Consider the following 18,409-nt stretch of genomic DNA (forward strand, 5'->3'; position numbering starts at 1 on the left):
CTAACAGAAACACAGATAGTCAAAAAGCCTTTTTCAACAGTTATTTTCATTTACCGCTACCAAGATTTATATTGCATGTTTGTCCCCTTACCATTCTCTAACTTAATCCTTTTAGATTTCTTACCAATAGTCTTTTTCTTAAGCAGGGTTCTGTAACTTTTTGTGCGGACCAGACAGTCAATATAATGCTGTAAGCAGGCATCTTCCGGTTTGGTCATTTTCTTTAAATCACTGTCCAGGTCTCCACCAATTTGCACAGCAGTTACCAAGGTCACCCCTTGTGCTCAATGTTCTTGGGTTAGGCACAGACATTGGGAGGAGTGCTTAGAGGGGTCACATGACCCACTTGTGGACAGATAACCCTGCTCTGGGACATCCCCTGATTGGTCAAATCTCCTCTTGGGGTGGCCCCATATGAGGGCAAAACCCATCGAGATTGGTAGAGGGCAGCGGGAGGAATTTTTAGAGGGGTCACATGACCCACTTCTGGACAGTTCACCCCACCCCAGAACACCCCTATTAGTCAAATCTCCTCTTAGGGCAGTCCTATGGGGGGTGAAAATCATCCTGATTGGTAGAGGGCAGTGGGAAGAATTATTAGAGGAGTCACATGACCCTTTTCTTCTGGTCATGTGTCCACCTTGACCCTAGAATTAATATCCATGGGGGCAGGTCTTAGGGTGACAGGTAGACAGGGCCTGAGGGGATCAGGGGGTGGGGCCTACATTTGATTGAAGGTAGGCCTCATATACTACTGCCATCTATTCCATAAAATGAATATAATTTTCTTAATTTTTTTCTGAATGAAGGGCATTGGTTTCATCCACCAGATTTAACCTTACTCCCAGTATAGCAATATGTTCGCAATCAGTAGTAAAAGATATACATGTGTATCCAAGATTATGGGAGGAAATTGTATGGTGGTATTTGGGAAACAATATAAGATCATATAATTTGTGCATAGACCCAAAGCAGCAGAGTTAAGTCAAGCTTAGCTTTAATTTTCCTGATTTTTTCTTGTTTAGCTGTGCAATTTACATGTTTTGTCAACATGAGAGTTCGGTTGTTGTTTTAAAATGTAATATATGATAAGTATGTATGTGACTATTGGTGTTTCTCTGTCCTTACCTCTTCCCATCTCCTCACCAGATTCTAAAATTGATCAATGTAGCTGACATCGTTGTACCACAGGAATTTTTGAGTGTGTGAAATTGTGAGTGTAAGAAATTTCAAGCTGTGAGTAGGTTCCACAAAATGTCCTGCAAATGTTTATGGGCTCTTAAAACACAAAAAATAAAACTTCAAGACCTCAAAAAAATCTTGTGAAAGATACTAGCAAAGAATTTAAATGCAAGCCTCACTAACTTCATCCAGCTGTAGAAAATATTAGCTATGAGCTTTTGTCCATCCCAAACTACCAAGGAAGGAGGATGTGTTCAGTTTCTTTAAATGTATAATAGGAAGCCAAGCAGGAGAGGAGCTGGAGAAGCTTAGCTGTACTGAGAGACAGACTTTAAGGATCACCCTATTTTATTATACAAATAAAGTCCCTTGTTTAGAGTTTGAAGCAAACAACTAATTCTGTGACTATTTGACATTGTCATATGACAGAAGTATTTGTCCCACTTTTCAAACTTGGATACCTGAATCCATATTTATACCCTATCCAAGTAATTGGGAGCTGTGGGTCTCCAAGCTAACTGGATATAGGTGCCTAAGTTTAGCCACCCAAGTTTGACACATTTTGGCCATTGCTATTATGTAGGGTTTTGGTAAATTACTTATTTTGAGGTTTCTCCTGCTTAGGTAAGACATACACACACATTCACATATGAAAGATTGCAGCAGTGGTAGTCTGAAGACAAATGCCCAATCACAAGCCCAGCGAAACCATTTATTGGGGCATGACCAGAGGGGTGAGTTTTAAAAGGACCTTTTTGTTGCCAGAATTTGCATCCTGGATCAAGAGTTCACTGGAAAATTAAACATTACCACCAAAATATATCCTTAATATTCTGTACCCTGCTATGCTATTGCATGTCTTTTCCACCAGATGGTGGGCAATAGAAGCATGAAACACAAGCTTAAGAAAAATCAAACAAAATTAAATAAACTGCCACTGTGAAACATTTCTCCATATGCAGGCCTCCTGCTCTTGATTTTAAGTAAAAAATAATATTTGAACAGATCTAATGTGTGTACACATTATTTGATTAATAGCATTGATGGGGGACATATGGACATACTACATGTGTTATTACATTTTGAAAAGATGTTACTGTGTCTCTTACGTTGTTTTGTAGCCACAAATAAAACTAATTATTACCAGGATATGCATTTTCTGTCAATTCCTTTAAAGAAAACCATTTATATTCTGCTGTAACCAGATAAATAAAATTCTTTTCCCAATGTGTAGATTTCTTCTCCTGCCTAGTTAGTGTTGTCTTGTACACAAAGTACTCATTTAGTTGCAAAAACCAATTATCATCCCTGTCTGGATACATTAAGAATTTTCCTACAAGCCTTTTCCTCTCTATCACATTTTAAACCACACTGTACATGAATTATTCATATCACCCATCTTGCAGGCATGTTTTTTTTTTATTAAATTTGATCATAATGATAGTTATTACCACAGTCATGGCAGTTTTATGAGTATTCTTCAATGCCATTACCTGGAAAGATTTCAATCAAGAAATATAAAAGATGCAAATCAATTTCCATAATAAAATTAAACTGTACCATCTACTCTTTCATCCTTGCAATAGAATTGATTGACAGTTTCTCCCTGGTAGCTACAGCAGATAACTTGCAGGTATAGTAATGGAGAATGGCAGGTTCTCTTGCTCATGTATCCTAAGAAATTCACTGTTTTCTTGCATTGCCAGTAGATAATGCTCACTAATCTCACTAAAGCATGCCATATAAAATGCATATATTCAGTTTACAAATTTCCCTCCTGCCAAGATAATTATTTTTCTTTGGCAACATTTGATTTTCCTTTTGATAACTAAAGTGGTGCAGAATGAATGGGGTAATGAAATTTCTGAATTTTGTTCTAAGTGGTACTGCAGAAGTGGGAGCTATGGTGTCTTTCCCAAATGGATGACCTCCTGACTCCATCCCATAAGTAGGGTTGCCAACCCTCCAGGTTTGTCCCAGAGTCTCCAGGCATTAAAGATTAATCTTTAATTAAAGATTATGTCGTGATGAAATCTCCAGGAATTTGTCCAACCAAAGTTGGCAACTCTGCCCATAATATCAGCCTTTTAAAGAGAAATCTCTAACATAACTTTTCTTTTCTTCCCCTCTCCCTTGGAAATCTCTCCCTTTGTTTGAAATTCCATCTATTACCTTTTTCAGTGCTACCTGTTCTAAGCACCATTTAACAGCTCTTCTTCTCTACCTTCCTTTGCAAGCCCAATAGTTTCTTTCTACTAAAGAACTGGCCAAGGACTGCCAGCTGCCAACTTGTTTGCTGTTCTATTGTTGTGTCCCTCACTTGCCCTAACCCAGCACTTTAGATCAAAGATGCTATATACATAAAATGTAAATGGCAGTGCCCATTGATTCTAGCAGTTACCCTCAATATAATTTTTGCTTTTACTGTGTGTGTGGGTGAAAGGTCACCTTCAAAAGAAATATAAAATCACCGGGCCTGATTTTGATTTCATTTACACTAACTTAAAAGCAAAGTAATTCCACCCATTTTAGTGGAGTTACTCTGGAATTATACCAATCTAATAGAGATTGGAATCTAATCTGCTGAATTTATAAGAGTGATAAATCGGCCCTTTCTCTCCAAGTGAACATTCAGCAGGACAGGCAGTGCAAGCCATCAATCAGGCTACAATACATCAGTTCTAATGTCTGAGAAAATAAGCTGATCATAATTTAGGGTCAACAAGAAGTTTATTTTTGTGGTATAGTATTAAACAATTAGGTGCATTATGTGGTTGTTAATGTTTTCCCCTGAAGTCCCAACATTGGCTTATGTTAGAGCTAGAATTCTGGACTAGATAGGCCAATTCCTATAATTTTATGAACTTCCTCTTCTATGTTCAAAAACACTTAAAGAGACAGATTACATTACACTTGAGAAAACTGAACCATGCAAGACTGAACTGATGACTGTTATATAATTGTATTGTATTGACTGTATTGGAGCAATGCTTTTGAATTAATGAATGTATTATAATTTTCTTCCCATAAGCATTTTGTTTAGTCCTGCTAAGGTCATATAAGGAGTGTTATATTTAAAATAAGATGCATGATGAGAAATGGAATAAGCCATGCATTTTTCTATGTATGCTTTCTATTTTCAAACTTATTTAGCAGTAGTCCTGATTTAAGTTTAAATTATTCACCATTCTTTAATGCCACCTGCATACTGTGACATATATAAAAATTACTTTCTGCTGAGAATTAATTTCTTTCCTTATCCGGTAGTGAGGCCTGAAAAGTTTGTTATATGTTAGATCAGTGATTTTAAGGCAGTTTATAACTTAGTGTGTGCCATCTGTTACAGAGTTTTACTTTTCACACTCACAACCTTTCTTTCCTGAGATCTTTTTATTTCCTAGTTTATCACCCCATAATGTTTAAAATGTATTTTAAAACTGAATGTAGCACCTGGGAAGGGTATCATCACAACATCCCACACCCGAAGCATACAGTCTGGACTTACTTCAAGATTTGGTTAATGTCATTACTTTGGGGGAAATCGTACCTTTATGGCACAGCTCACAGGACTTGCAGGAGGCATTGGATGGGATTTTCAAAAATGCCTAAATGAATGGGAAACACACATCTCACTGACTTTCAATGACACCTGTGCTCCTAACCCTCTTAGGCACTTTGGAAAATCCCATCCACTGTGCCTTGGGGGGAGCTCTTCCAGATGAAGGATCCATATTGTGGTATATGGCTGTATAGGTTATAATAGTGCAGGTGTCTTTGAAGCAGGAACTGAAGGATTAACTGAGCTGTTTAGCAGGTAAAGCATTCTGAGGGGCATTTTCCAAAGTGCCCTTAACAAATGAGTGCACAGAAAGCTAAGGTGAAGTACAGTTCCCCACCTGCAATTTTGACTTAGACCTACCATTGCTAACCCTCTCCCTGCGCAGCAGTGCACATGGATTTACAGCCAAGCTGAGGGAAAAGCCCTAGAAAGGCCTTCTCAAATCCTGTCTTTTCCTGTCCCTGTCCTGGAGCAGAACTGAACCAATTCTGTGGAACATGAGACTCTTCTCCCTTTTGAGAGGGGCACATAATTTGCCACTGAAAGAAACAGAGAAATTGCTTTCATCTTTTTGATTCTAGTTTGTGTCTCACCAGTGGCTTCATCCCTCACACCTCGTGCTCAGAATGGCTTATGTCCCTTGTTTTCATCAGTTTCTCATGTATTTTTAGCCCTTTCTCTTCCTTTCCCAACCATCTCTCATGTATCTCTGGGTGTATCTTCTGAATCGAGTATTTATGCACGTGTGAGTACTCCATTGACTTTTAAGTGTGAAAAGTGCACAGACTTTTGCCTAAAGCAGCCTCTCCTATGTCTCTTACATAAGTGTATTTCTCTCTTTAATTCCATTTTCCATCCAACTTTTGTTATTGCTATTTCTCTAAGAGAGATATGGAAGCAAATGATGGGAAATAACTTATTCTTGGCATAGGTAAGACACGACTTCCAAAAAATCCCATCTCCGTAGGTTTCTGTGATCTATGGGCCTGATTCTGTTGATGTAATTCCATTGAGTTTCAACTAAGTTACACCACACCCCTATAAATAGGGAATAACTCAGTGGAATCTGTCCCTATGTGTCTCTTTCATGTGTTTCAGTGAATTTATACTCTGTTGGATGTCTAGATACTTGTCACTTCCAGGCCATTTCATCTTTTCTCCCATGTACATTGTGATTGACAGATTTGGGTAGTACAGCAAGAAATAGGTCTTCATCTGCTCTTTACTGTTGATATTTATTTTTTCCTCTCTCTCTCTCCCTCCCTCCTTCTCTGCCTTTTTTTTTTTAGAAATTCATTTTCAACAACGCACATCTCACATGGAACAGTCTCTTTAAAAAGATGTCTGCAGTCATTTTTTCTGCAAAGCAAAGCAATCCAGTTTGATAGCAACAAACTTGCAGTTCATTGCTACATGCAACAACTTATTCATCCTTGATCACATCTTTGAAAAATAAAAAACAAAACAAAACAAAAACAAAAAAAACCCACCCAAAGACTGTCTTATGAGACTCCAAAATCCTCCTGAAAACCTAGACACAGGATGAGACTTATTTAATATAATGTTTTCTGCCACATTCAAGTTCAGAAATGGTTGAAATTTTTATGAAGCAGAATTTCCAGCATCATCTCAAACAATTTCTCAGGAAGCTTTGCCAACAAATTTCCCAACAGAGTACCATTAAAAACACTGCAATTCAGCCTTAATCAAATCTAAGGGCATGTCTACACTTCCAGCAGTTACAGCACCACTCAGAGAGCACTGAAAGGAAACCACTGTTTTGTCTTCCACACTGTCAACTGCCTGTACAATAGTGTATTCTCACTTGCAGCACTTGCAGTGGTATTTGGAGTGTTGCTCTCTGGACAGCTATCCCACAGAGCATCTCATCCTCTTCTGCTGCTAAGAGTTGTGGGAAGATGGAGGGGGTCACAGGACATTCTGGGTCCTGTCCCAATGACCTCTGATGCATTGCTTCACATCCCAGCAATCCCTGTTCTTCTGTCTGCATTTGGCACCATCTTTCAATGTTTTGTGTATTGCTCATTCTGCCTCTTTGGTCTGCAGGAATGGATCCCGCACTGAATATGCTGCTTGCTCTCACTAACACGTCACAAGTGGCAGTGAAGTTATTCTTTAAACTACAAAGCAGGAGGAATTTGACATTGATCTCACCACATGTAATAACTATGACATGAGATTGCTTGTGGCATTCAGGGAGGTGCTGACCACAGTGCAATGTCACTTTTTGGCTCGGAAGACAAGCACTGAGTGGTAGGATCACAGTGTCATGCACATCTGGGATAATGAGCAGTGGCTGCAGAACTTTCTGAAGAGGAAAGCCACATTCATGGGACTGTGTGATGAGCTGGCCCAGCCCTGCAGCACAAAAAAATGAGAATGAGAGCAGTCCTGTTGTTGAAGCGCATGGCGATTGCACTGTGGAAGCTGGCTACTTCAAACTGCTACCAATCGGTTGCTAACCATTTTGGAGTGGGAAAGTCAACTGTTGGACATGTGTTGATGGAAGTATGCAGGGCCATTAATCGCATCCTGCTCTGAAAGACCATGATTCTGGGAAACGTGTGTAACATTGTCGATGGCTTTGCATAAATGGGCTTCCCTAACTGCGAGGGGTGATAGATGGCACACACATTCTAATTCTGGCACTAGACCACCTAGCCACCAAGTACATTAATCAGAAGGGGTTTTCTCTATGGTTCTCCAGGCACTCATGGATCCCATGGGTGTTTCACAGACATTAATGCAGGCTGGTATGGAAAGAACTGGCCTGTTCAGGAAGCTGCAAGCAGAGATGTGCTTCCTGGACCAGAAGATCACCATAGGGGAAGTTGAAATGACCACTGTGATCCTGGGAGACCCTGCCTATGCCTTAATGCCGTGGCTTATGAAGCCATACATGGGAACCTTGACAGCAGCAAGGAGCGGTTCAACAACAGGCTGAACAAGTGCAGAATGTGTTAAGTGTGCTTTTGGCCATTTAAAGGCCCACTGGCGCTGCCTATATGGGAGGCTGGACCTCACTGATGACAATATTCCTATGCTTATAGCTGCATGCTGTACATTCCATAATATTTGTGAAGGGTAGGGGTGGCTCCAGGCACCAGCGCACGAAGAGCATGCCTGGGGCGGCAAACTACGGGGGGCAGCCTGCCGGTTGCCGTGAGGGTGGCAGTCAGGTGGCCTTTGGTAGAATGCCTGTGGGAAGTCCGCCGGTCCTGTGGCTTCGGTGGCAATTTGGCAGCAGGTATGCCAAAGGCGTGGGACTGGTGGAACTCCCACAGGCATGCCGCTGAATCTGCATTACCAGCGGACCTTCTGCAGGTATGCCACCAAAAGCTGCCTGACTGCCGTGCTTGGGGTGGCAAAATACATAGAGATGCCCCTGGTAAAGGGAAGGCTGAAAGATTCACTCAGGGCTGGAGCACTGAAGCTCAGTGCTTGGAGGCTGAATTTGAACAGCCAGAGACCAGGGCTATAGAAGAGGGGCAGTGCAGAGCCATAAGGATCAGGGCTGCCTTGAGGCAGCAATTTGAAGCTGAAAGCCACTAATATTTGTAACTATGCTTGGGAGTGCAGTGCCTGTAATGCTAGAAGGTGATTGTGATTGGTGCAGACGATGCACTACAAAGATTTAAGAAAGTTGCCTATTGTTTTCTAGGGTTCTGTTTGCTTTCAATTAATGGAATAAAAATTGCTTTCAAACCAAAAATTGCTTTCAAACCAACTGGAAGAGAGAGACAAATAAAAAGAACACAGCAGCAATGTGGAGGATGGGGAAGGGAGGCTCCCAGAAGGAGATGGGGTCCCAAGACAGTTAAAGATTTGTGTATGTCCAGGTATTATACGCAACCTTGTCCTCTGGAGTACAGTGCAGAGGGTACTGTACTTGGGCAGGGCTAAACTGCAGAGGGATGGGTATTGAGTGCAGTGGGTACTGGGAGTCCACAGGTCTGGACTGTGATGGGGCAGGAGAGGAATGCAGATGGTACAGACTGGAGCCAGGAGGTTGATTAGAGTGTGTTGGCGGTGTCTGGGGACTGCATGGGAAAGAGTTTTGTGACAGTAGCTGGATGCGAGGGCGGGCACGAAGCTGCTTGGTTTGTAGTGCTAGTAGTGCCTGGAGAGTGTCCGCTTGGCACTCCATAGCATTTAAAAGTTGCTCCATGGCTTTGTTCTGGTGCGCTGCATTCTCCTTTCTGTTCCTCTTCTTGCAGTCCTGCCACTCCTTCATTTCCTGTTTCTCGGCAGTGGTGTGCATCGTGACATCAAGCAGAAAGTCCTTTTTAGTTCTTCTTGGCTGCTTTCTAATTCTGCGCAGCCATTAGCTGGTGATAACAAAGAGGAAGACTGGGCTCACAAGGTCATATCTGTGAAGCCAAAATGCAACATTTTACAGAAGCAGTATTTTTTGCAACACACAGATTCAGTGATTTAAAACAAAGCCACAATTCACAGTCACTAACTGGCTAACCCCAGGCAAGCACACATGAGCCAAAAGACCCCCAAAATGGTGAATAACCACAGGGGCAGGGGAAATCAGTGTTCCAGGACTGTACTGTACACTGGGCACATGGCTCTTGGGGACAGCCAGCATGTGGGGGGAGTTTATAATCATTCCTGCCCCCACATTTTCCAGATATTGTGTCCATTATGGAAGATATCTCGCTGCTGAGGGTGAGCAGGAAATCAGGGGAGAATCTTCTGTAAAACTGTGGCTTCCGCCCTGGCCCTTATGTGGCTCGCCTGTGTGCAGCAATGACCTCACCACCACCAGTGACAGCAGAGTGATGCGGAAAAGTTACCCACAAGAAACAAAGCAGCTCTGCCAAAGAAGCTGTGGCAGCGGATTGCCCAGTATGGAGATCTCTGAGGCAGATTCCCATGAAGCGAAGGAGTCAGTCAACACCCTGTTCCGTCGCTCAGAGTAGGCATGTGGTGGTACATGCATCATAGAGATACAAGCCCACTTTCTGCAACACTCCTGCCCTCAACAACTCACTTCAATGATTCCCAAAATCAAAGCCACTTAGCAGGGGCCTCCTCTCCTGTTTGCACTTCACCAAGCTCTGACAGCTGTGACTGGCTAGCCTCCTCTTGGGTAGAGAAGAGCTCCTAGCTACATGCATCTCTGACCTCTGAGTCATCCCCTGCCTCTGGGTTCCCTTCCCGCTCCACTTCCTCATCCAAGATTTCCTCCTCTTGGCTCGATCCACTCTTGACTGGCACGCAAGCCACCAAAGTATCCACCAAAGTATCCACAGTGGCCTTTGCAGTGGAGGTGGGGTCGCCACTGAGTATGGTGTCCAGCTCTTTGTAGAATCGGCAGCTCATGGGCGCAGCACCAGAGCACTAGTTTGCCTCCTGCGCCTTGTGGTAGGCTTTCTGCAGCACCTTAGCTTTGAGCCTGCACTGCAGTGTGTCCCAGTCATGGCCCCTTTCTGTCATGCATTGTGAAATCTGTCCATAGGTATCATAATTCCTATGGCTGGAGTGGAGCTGGGATTGGACAGCCTCCTCTCCCCAAATGCTGATGAGATCCTGCAGCTTGGCATTACTTCAAGCGGAGGATCGCCTGGTGTGTGGAGCAGGCATGGTCACCTGGAAAGATGCACAGTGATCACTGCACATGTCATCGAGCAAACAGGATGGGGACTTCCAAAATTCCCAAGGAATTTAAGGGGTGGGGTTCACGGTCACCTGAGGGCAGAACAGTAGAGTTCAAACCAATTACCAGAGAGACGAGAAGAGGCTTTGTGGGACACCTCCTGGAGGCTAGTCGCAGCACTGTAATCAACCAGGGTGTCTACAATAGCACCGCAGCACTGTAACCTGGTGCAAAAAGCTGTATGCATCTCATCAGGGTGGTTTTCTTCCAGCACTGCATTTGAGCAATTTCTGTGCACTAAGTGGCTTGGCAGTGTGTACACCTCTGGAGTTACACCACAGAAAGCTGCTCTACTGCACAGAAACGTGCCAGTGTAGACAAGGGATAAGTAACCTTAATACTTCTCCTCCCATTAGCTCAAACCCAGAACCTTTTTTGACAATTAGTTCTACTAATGAATGACTGTTTTAAGTCATAATAACCTAAAAAATATCTGCTTACATATTCCTTCACTCTTGCATCTCACGATGTCACCAAGCAGATTACTTGAGTCAAAGCCTTGAGTTCTCTTGGATATTGCTGAGATCACAATGGGGTGTAGCCACAGGTGGATATGGCTGGGGAGGCCCACCATTTAGCACTCAGGCCCACCCATATCTGAGCCTGTGTGAAAGCAGAAATCAATGTTCATGTGGTTGCGGAACAGAAACTCCTTGACTGAAGATCAGGTGGTGCTTGGTCCATCTGTGGAACATCAAGGCTGGTGTGGAATGGAGCGGAAAGTCCTGCAGGCTCCACCACTGCCTCCACCTAATGCTGCAGACTTCTCCTGACCCTGGAAAATTTTGATGAGAGCCATGCTCTGTTTGGGAGCCGACAGCCCCCACACATGCTGGCTTAAACCAAGCCTGCCTGTGGGGCTGCCCAGACAGCCCATGTCCACTGCCCAGTCCAACCCCCAGGCTCCCTGCTCATAAACCCCTTCTCTGCACTGAGCTAGGTCCCTACAATTCTGCCCCCAGCATTCAAATATAATATAATATAATATAATATAATATAATATAATAAAAATTATTTGCTGTAATGTCAGAACTTTGGTCATCGACCATCCACTGTAAATTGGAACCCGCCCAAATTTCTACCCCTAGATATGCCACTGGCTTGCAGATGTTTCATAATTATTGGTTTGGGTTTTTTTTAGTCATAGTCCATAATAAATGCTTTTCAAAATAATCTATTGTCCTTCTTCCCTTTCCTGTCTCAGTTGGAGTGATGAAATCTGACTACTGAGGTTGATAAGATCAAAAGCTAAAGAGCTAACTCTAACAAGCAGGTTATTCTTGGATTAAGAGGTCAGCAAGGGCATTGTGAATGAATGTTTCTTAGAAGAGATTACATACCACTATATACATGCATGGTATACTCAAACCTTGAATACTATTTGCATTTTTGGTTGCCCCGTCTTCACACACACACACATGCACACACACACAAAGATTTATTAGGATTGGAGGATTGGAAAAGGGGCAGAGAAATGCCACAAAAATGATTAGGGGTATGTAAAAGCTTTCATATAAGGAGAGATTAAAAAGTCTGGGACTGTTCAGTTTAGAAGACAGATTAATAAGGAGGTTTATTGTAGAAGTATAGTGTGGAGAAAGTGAATAGGAAAGTGTTATTTGTCCCTTCACAGAACATAAGAACCGGGGGACACCCAATGACATTGATTAGCAACAGTTTTAAAACAAAAGGAAGAACTTCTTCATATACTGCACAGTCAGCCTATGGAACTCATTGCCATTGGATGTTGTGATAGTCAAAAGTATAACTAGGTTAAAAAAAACTTAAATAAGTTCGTGGAGGATAGATCCATCAGTGGATATTAGCCACGATATTTAGGACAACCCTAGACCTCCAACTGCCAGAAGCTGGGACAAGATAACAGGAAATGAATCACTTGAAATTACCCTGTTCTGTTCAATCTCTCTGAAGCATTTGGCACTGGTCACTATCAGAGACTGGACACTGGGCTAGATGGACCATTGATCTGACGCAGTATGGCCGTTTTTACATTCATTCACCAGAATGCTATAGGCAATTAGTCTCGCTCCACAGATGCAAAGCAGCTATATACTCAGCTCAGCTGATGGCTGGGAGGGGTTTACAACAACATTGTATTGCCACAGTGGTGTAAAGCAGCCAGAGCATTCCTGTGAATCTGGGCCTGTGTTCGGGTGCAGTGGGAATGTCTCTGCCCCAGCTACTCCTATGGGCAGCTCACATTACCTCCTACATTAAGCCACCACAGAACACTACTCTGTGATATGCAAAGAGTTGTGGAGTCCCCTTAATGTTGAATCTCCAAAGCCTGCCTCTCCTGCCTACTGTGCAGCAGAAATAAAATGTTTTCGATGTTTGGAGCCTTGCATGCCTCGGAGAGAAAAATGGAACTGGGCTCAATTTAAATATGCAGCCCAGTAAAAGCGATTTTAGAAAGAAGATTTCTGTCTCTCTGCAAATTAGTAAGTGGAAAAGGAAAACAATGCAATTTGTTACATTGGATTCCAGTGAAATAGCTCAAGCTCTTCTGACTTTTGTTGGCCTTGTCAAAACAATATCACTGAAGAGAAAAGATTGAAGAACAAACACCTAGGGAACAGAATCACCTTGACTGTGAGACAGCTCAAGAAATTCGGTTTTAAATTCTGTTATTCTAATGTAATATGTATTCATTGTTTAACAAAAGATAGCTTGAGGTCATGTAGTGGCTATGGAGTCTGTGATGTGCCTGTTAAAGCCAATACTTTGCACCTTTAACCTGCATAGCACATCTATGGAGGCAAGAAGGAGATTGAGTAATTTACTCAACAGTTGACCACCAAGTTATAGTTTGTCTAGTTATTTTTCCATATTTTGTTGAATGTATTTGTATTCAGCTTCTTCTTTGTAGTGAGCTCCATTATCCTAACCCATTGTCATTAAGATTCTAAGCAGATAGAGACCTCCTGTATTTATATGTCTGAGTCATTCCTTCTGATGCTGGCTTCCCCCCTCTGAATTATTATTTCTCTCTTTCTATTAAAAGTTGACATGACTAACAATGTCATTTTCAGAACAAGACTCATTTCTCATAAATGACAGATATCTCTTTATTTCTGTTGTGAATATTATAACAGAGGAAAAAATTAGAGATATTGAAGGAGTTATGTGGAATCAAAAACTGCAAGTTACTGTATAATAATGATGCTTTGTAGCAATCCATCAGCCTGCAAATACTAAATAGTTTTAAGTTTTTACAAGGTTTATAACAGAACTGATCATTTGTAGTTTCTCCTTTCTTCATTGGAATGCAATTGAGTTGTTTTTTTTTTAAATTTAAACTTTCGATCAGGTGTTCTTCTGTTCTGATTTAATCACCAAGATCTACCCTCATCATCAAAATTCAGTGATCAGGGTGATATCTTTGCAATATTAGTGTAACACACACACCTCCTGAGTGTGGTGTTCTGTCCCATCTAGTGACATCGAGACCACTTAGAGAGAGAAAGATTAATGAGTCTGCTCTACAGCTTTCGCTAACAGCCAGTTGGATTTTAGCTCATGTGATAGAGGCTCATGCACTGGGTTCCCAGTTCGATCCCGCCCTCTGATATCCAGAGCTGTTGTCGTTACATAAGCATCAGTTTTTAGTGTCCCATTCTTTAAGTAAGAATGAACCACGCCTTTTGCGAGATCTCTCCCTTTGGCATAATTAAACCACCCTCCACAAGTGGCAGTAGTTACATTGGTGGGCGATGCTTTCCCGCCAACAAAGCACTGTCCACATTGGTGCTTTTGTCAGTGAAACTGATGTCGGTCAGAGGTGTGGGGGGTTTTCACACTGCTGACCAACAAAAGTGTTACTGACAAAAGTGCTAGTGTAATATAGCCTTAGGCTATGTCTACACGATAGAGACAAGTCAACACAAGCCACGCAGTGATCATAAACTGCAATAATTACATCACTTGTGCATGTTCCAACAACACTCCCTGTGTTGGTGGAGCACATCCACAGTTGGTACTTTAGCACTGACAGAAAGAGCAGTGCAGCATGCTATCCCACTGTGCAACTTGCCACCTTCTGCTGGTAATAGTTGTGGGAATGGGGAATGAATCACAGTGCCTCATGGTTGCGGACTCACCCTCCCATGATGCAGTTGTTTCTGTCCCATCATTACATGGGCTTCTGACTACCTTTTACACCATTTTTCAGCAGCCCCTATAAACTGCATGCCCACCATCTCTGCCTGAAATTATGGATCCAGGACTTCTCTCTAGTGTTGTGATAAGTGTTACGAGCACAACACAGCTGATCATACAGTATCTTCTGAACAAGAATCCATGGTGCCTGCCCTGCTGTGTACCATGGAAAGAAACCATTCCAGATTACTTTTGGCATTCATGGAGCAACTGCACATTGTGAACCATCACTATTGGGCTCTGGAAACAAGCACCAAGTGGTGGGATTGCATTGTTATCCAGGCATGGGATGATGAGCAGTGGCTGCAGAACTTTTGGATGCACAAAGCCACCTTCTTAGAACTATGTGTGGAGTTCACCCCTGTCTTGAGGTGCAAGGACACCAAAATGAGAGCTGCACTCTCAGTAGAGAAGCATGTGTTGATCACTGTGTGGAAGCTGGCAACTTCCAGGCTGCTACCAGTCCGTCATGAATCAGTGTGGAGTTGGGAAGTCCACCATGGGGTTTGTGTTCACGTAAATTTGCAGGACCATTAATCGTATCCTGATACAAAGGGCTATGACTCTGGGAAATGTGCATGAAATAATGGAGGGCTTTGTGGCAATGGGATTCCCTAACTGTAGTGGGGGAATTGATGGCACATATATCCCAATTTTGCGACAGAGTACATCAATACAAAGGGGAACTTCTGTGCGGTATTGCAGGTGCTTCTGGATCACTGGGGAGGTCAGGGAATGTGCATGATGCAAGCATATGCAGTAGCACTGCTCTGTACAGAAAGCTGCAACCAGGGACTTTCTTTCCAGACCAAAAGATTCCAATGGAGGATATTGAAATGCCTATAGAGATCCTGTGAGACCCAGTGTACCCCTTAATCCCATGGCTCATGAAGCCTTACACTGGAAACCTGGACAGCAGCAAGAAGCGCTTCAACAATAGGCTGACCAGATGCAAAATGACCTTTGAATGTGCATTTGGCAGATTAAAGACTTGCTGGTGCTGGCTTTATGACAGGTTAGACCTCAATGAGGAAAATATTCCCATGATCATAGCAGTCTGCTGCGCTTTGCATAACATTTGTGAAGCTAAGGGGGAAAAGTTTCCCCAGGAGTGGAACATGGAGGCCGATTGCCTGGCAGATGATTTTGAGCAAACAGATACCAGACCTATTAGAGAGGAACAATGGGAGGCATCGGGCAGGCTTTGACGCAGCATTTTGACAATGAGCCCCAGTAATGTGTTTTTATATAATGCGTTCTGCCATGTTTTGTTTACTTGCTGACCATTTTGTTGATTGCTTTCTGACCATGTAGTCTGCAAATGTGCCAATTGCCACTGTATGTTAATTCCTGCAGCAACTACCATGTGTAGGAGACAAAGATTGATTTCCTTTCTAAGTGTAACATTTTTATTAAACAGCATTTAACAATACACAGAAAATAATTTCCTGCAACGGACATAACACTGTGAGGAACACATCTGACGAAGTGTGTATTCACCCACGAAAGCTCATGCTCCAAAACGTCTGTTAGTCTATAAGGTGCCACAGGATTCTTTGCCTCTCTTAATGAAAGCTCCCATAGCTGTGTATAAGCTGAGCTATCATTGGGGAACCTGCCCAAAGTGCTGGAGTAAATGAGGTACTGTGACAGGCTGGGAAGAGGCAAGGAATCTGTGGGTGGAGTTCTGGGAGGGCATGGCAAGCATTTCTGTATGGGCTGTAGGAGGAGGTGAGCACGCACATGTTCTGCCTACAGGACAATTAAGGACTTCAGGATCTCTGTTTGGTCCGCTATCAGTTTTATAATGCACTCCTGGTGCTCTAAAGTACACTCCTCACCCTACTTCATTTCTGGCTATCTATTTTTAAAATTTTCATGAATTGTCTTTCTCCACACCCTGTGATCTTGATCTATGCATTTCAGGCAGCTGTTCTGAGGTGTGATCAGCCCAGTCACCTGTAAGCAGGGAAGACTGTCCCCTCCCTTATGCCTATGATCAGTATTGGGATTTGTAAATCCCATTACAGAGGCCTAAACTAAGCAGTTCAATCTAAATGCTGTTTGATTTGCGACAACTAATTCAAACAACTCCCTGTTATTAAATCCACTCTGGATTTTGTTTATGGGGGCCTTTTTGTGAAGGTGCCATCTGGATGGAAAAAAGCAGTTAGTAGTAGGGTTAGGTGAAAAAACAATTATCCTGTCCCATGAGAATTTTTGAGATTTAAAAAAAAATTATCTTTGTGAATTGGGATGAAAGTTTAAATTGCAACATTTTTCACACACTGACAAATCAAAACATTTTTTGATCAGGTCAGTTGAAATGTTTCATTTTCATTTTGAACTTTTAAAACCTTTTATTAGTCTAAATCTACTAAACTTTCAAAACAAAAAGTCATTTTGACTCAAACCCCAAAACTTTTCATTTAAAAATGTCAAAATGGGAAGTTTCAACAATTTCTAAATTTATTCCTAAAACTTTTTCAAAAAGTTTTCAAAAAATAAAAACCAAGCCAGTTTTGTGAACCATTTCAATTTCAACTAATAAGCATTTATTGGCAAAATAAAATGTTCATCGACAAATTATGACTAGGTGATACCCCTAAGGGATTGTATGAGGTTATCAATTACAGGTTGGTCAGGGTGGGAGGTAGGGTGCTAAGGCAAGATACTGGCTGAGTGAGACGAGCAAATGAAGTGGTAGAAAAGGTGTGAGTGGATGAAAGTGAGGGTATGGAAAGGGGGATGGAGTGGGAGTGTCTGCTCAGAAGTGGTGTGCTATATACTCCAGTTAACCTGGCAGTGCTGGGAGCTAGCTAACTGTATATTTATCTAAACTGTGTTTTAGCAGTACTTTGGACTGATCAAAATCCCATTGATGTCAGTGGGTTTTGGTTCAGGGCTCAATGGCAATTATGGTGGATGACTAACTACTTTCTTTTGCATGTGGTTTGGTAATGGTGGGGAATGACTTACAGCATGAACCAACATGCATTTTCATAATACTGTGAAATCCCTACAAAATGGAGGGAGTAGAAAATAAATCTTGTAATGGCCATCAGCCTGCAGCCCTCACTATGGAGTCACTCTTCCTTAGTTTGGCACTGGAGTGGAGACTGCTCCAGAAAGGTTTTGGATGGAGGGTCCAGTTGGATGGGTAAAAATACCTAGATATGGGGAAACCTGTCATTGTTTATCTTTCCTGGAGGAGCAGGAACCAGCAAAGACCTTGTTTTATTTATTCTGCACTCAACCGCTTAGCACTATGGGCAACTGACACAAACACTGCCTGGCCTGTTTATGCTACAGGATCCCATATGCAGCAGCAAGTCTGAAACAGATGAAGTAGCAGAGATCAGTGCAGAGCTGCCTCTTGCTAAATGACAGTCTATGGAGAAGAGCTGGTGGACATTTTTTAGGCCACATTTTTGTTTTGTTTTTATTAAAAATGGCCTTTTCTTAAAAATAAAATTGCGTAGAATGGGGAATTTCAAAGTTTTCTGTTATTTTACTAAAAATATTTTAAAATCATTGAAAATATTCCTTGCTAAAAAAACTTGGCTGTTGATAAATGAAAATTTTCAGAAAGTATTTAGATAAAAAATTCAGCCTTTTTTTAATGGTGTCACGGAGTCCCCGGGCAATGCTCTGGAACAGCTCTCCACAAAGCCAGTCAGGACTTTGGGAAGCCTCCTCTTCCTTGGAGCAGACTGTCTGCAGGGCAAGAAGCTCACACCTCTTCACCTCCTGGGTCTATCCTTGGAGCATTCAGCATCCTCTGCCCCTCCGTGCACTTC

The sequence above is a fragment of the Chelonoidis abingdonii genome, chromosome 3 (assembly GCF_003597395.2).
Source record: "Chelonoidis abingdonii isolate Lonesome George chromosome 3, CheloAbing_2.0, whole genome shotgun sequence".
NCBI classification, from domain to species: Eukaryota; Metazoa; Chordata; order Testudines; family Testudinidae; genus Chelonoidis; species Chelonoidis abingdonii.